Source organism: Strongylocentrotus purpuratus, unplaced genomic scaffold (assembly GCF_000002235.5).
Source record: "Strongylocentrotus purpuratus isolate Spur 01 unplaced genomic scaffold, Spur_5.0 spur5_scaffold_3, whole genome shotgun sequence".
Lineage (NCBI taxonomy): Eukaryota > Metazoa > Echinodermata > Echinoidea > Camarodonta > Strongylocentrotidae > Strongylocentrotus > Strongylocentrotus purpuratus.
In genome coordinates, this window is record NW_022145609.1 from 28,668,290 (window position 1) to 28,670,811 (window position 2,522).

Sequence of the window (2,522 nt, forward strand, 5' to 3'; positions counted from 1 at the left end):
TCATTAGAGATGAAAAGAGCACCTATCAGGAGGGAGGGGGCATTTGTAAAAAATAAAAAAAACGAATGTCTCTTAGATTTTAATAGGAGCAATTATTGGAGGTGAACGGGACACTTATCTGAAGTGAAAAGGAGTAACTTCATGTACCTGAAAAGGGTTCATTTACCAGAGATGAAAAGGGGCATTAATGAGGAGGGGAAGTTTTTTTTTAAATGGGGGCACTTATCATTAGGAAAAAGGGCCCATGTTGAAAAATAAGGTGCGCTTATCCGAGTTTAAAATAAGGTAGTTATTAAAAAGGGAAGGGGCACTTCTTACAAAGAAAAAGGGGCACTTGTCAAGGTTAAAACCAGTTATAATCATCAATCATTCTTATTATCAAGATAGTTCTGAGCTTAGTTTCAATAAACAAAACAACAATAGAAATTCAGAATGACAGATTGAAACGCAGTCATGAAAGAGAAATTACACGTGTTTAAAGGAGGTAATTACATCAAGAATTGTGAATAATTGATATTAAAGAGAAATATTTGAACTCTGATAAGTTACCTTGTTTTTTGTACAGCTCATACCGCTGCACAGTGGGCCAGTGAGGAACCAAAGTGCGCCAAAGCTCATGTTTGGGGATTTTCTTTTTATAAATCCAGAGGAATTGTTTGGATTTCCAGGGATTTTCGCTAAAATTTTATTACCAACATTTTCTCCGATGTCTAAAAGCTTTAAGTTGATACCAGATTTGGCTGCCCGATTCTGCCCGTTATTATGGTAGAGCCGTTTTACTTGCAACATTGCCCCGAAAATGTGTTTATTTTGGTCCGCGGTGTCAGAACAAGTGTCACACGCCCCCTCGCGCCGTCATTTATGACCACGAATCCTTCATGATTCAGCCGCGGACCCCCAAAACCCACATTTTTCGGGGCAATGTGGCAAGGGAAATCGGCTCTAACATAACAACGGGCAAGATCGGGCAGCCAAATTTGGTATCAACTTAAAGCTTAGACATCAGAGGAAATGGTGGTATTAAAATTTAAGCGGTACACTGCGGAGATCTAAACATTTCTTCTGGATTTATAAAAAAAACATGGATAATTAGTCCATTTTTCAATGAATTACCCTATAATATATCATGAAGATTGTGTTTCTATTAATTTTAACCCATTCATTGAACGAAATAAACTATCAGAAATATGTGAGAGCAATTTCATATCAATAACTTAAAAACTTCATGTTGAATTGAAAGATTTATAAAATAAGTCACTTTTGCACTAAAACTGTGAATATGTAGGATTTTGCTGTTTGAAGTAGTAAATTTATACCCTTATTGTGCATAACGGAATTAAATATTTCACTGAGGTATTCCTCTATGTATTACCTTTCAACTGGGCAAGAAAAAAATTGAAAAAAAAAAATCACCCAAACTTAGTTTTGGCGCACTTTGGTTCCTCCCTGGCCCACTGTGCGTGTGTATGTGGAGCAGATGGAACCGAACCATGTTTGAATGGTGTATGTACGGATAACAATGGAACGATGGAGTGTCAGTGTTTTCAGTGGTTTGGCGAAACAAAAGGAGGTTTGAGCTCAAACCTTGCTTTGTGAATTCGGGCCATTGTGTCCACTTTCGTTGCATGACCACATTCCGTTTGACGACAGGAATAGTATTTTTATTTTAAAATAAGCTTTAAAGGAATCGTTAAATTGGCAACAAAATCTAGAAATCGGCCATGTTTCGACTTTTCTACCAAATTTCTAAATATTTATATTGTTTTCAGAGACATTTCTTTCTGTTAGAATAAGAACAATGAAGTATTCAAAGCAAAGTATTATTAATACAAATTTAGAGAACAATATATGATCAATGTAGCCTTTACAAACAAATATCTTTCCTGAAAAGGGGGGTCATACCAAGGAGTTTAAGAGCATGGAGCCCCAACTGGCAACAAAATATCACAAGCAGTTGCCGTTTTCTAAGGTATCACAATAGAATCTACAGGTGTGCTGTTACCTTTGATGTTCGAGGTTTGATGCCGCCAACATAATTGGAAAGCTTAAGTAGTGATTTTTTTTCAAAAAGAAATATCGTAAATATTTCACTTTTTATTTGAACTAACAAGGGGAAAATCGAACAGATGATACAATATGAATACAAAAGCCTAATTATGTTCAGAAATTTGCTTACATTGTATAATATCTGTTTTAATTTGTGAAAAATAGTTACATTTTACAATCCTAAAACCTGCAATTTGATGCTGATTGATTCCTGCACACGAAAATTAAAAGTGAATTTATGATGTTATATGTCAGATTAGTGCCCACACATGCCCAGTCGAGTAATCTTGATTAATATTTCGGGAAATTTTCCTCCATTTCCTTTCGCTTGCCTCCTGTAAAGGTATGCACTATGTCCTGCTCGTATTATCAGACGAGTGGTAGCGAAAAGTAATTATCATTACAAAAGCATATTTCCCTTTGAAAGTGGCCCGTTAGTTTGCAGTTAGGCATGAATCTTTTTTCTACATATCTGC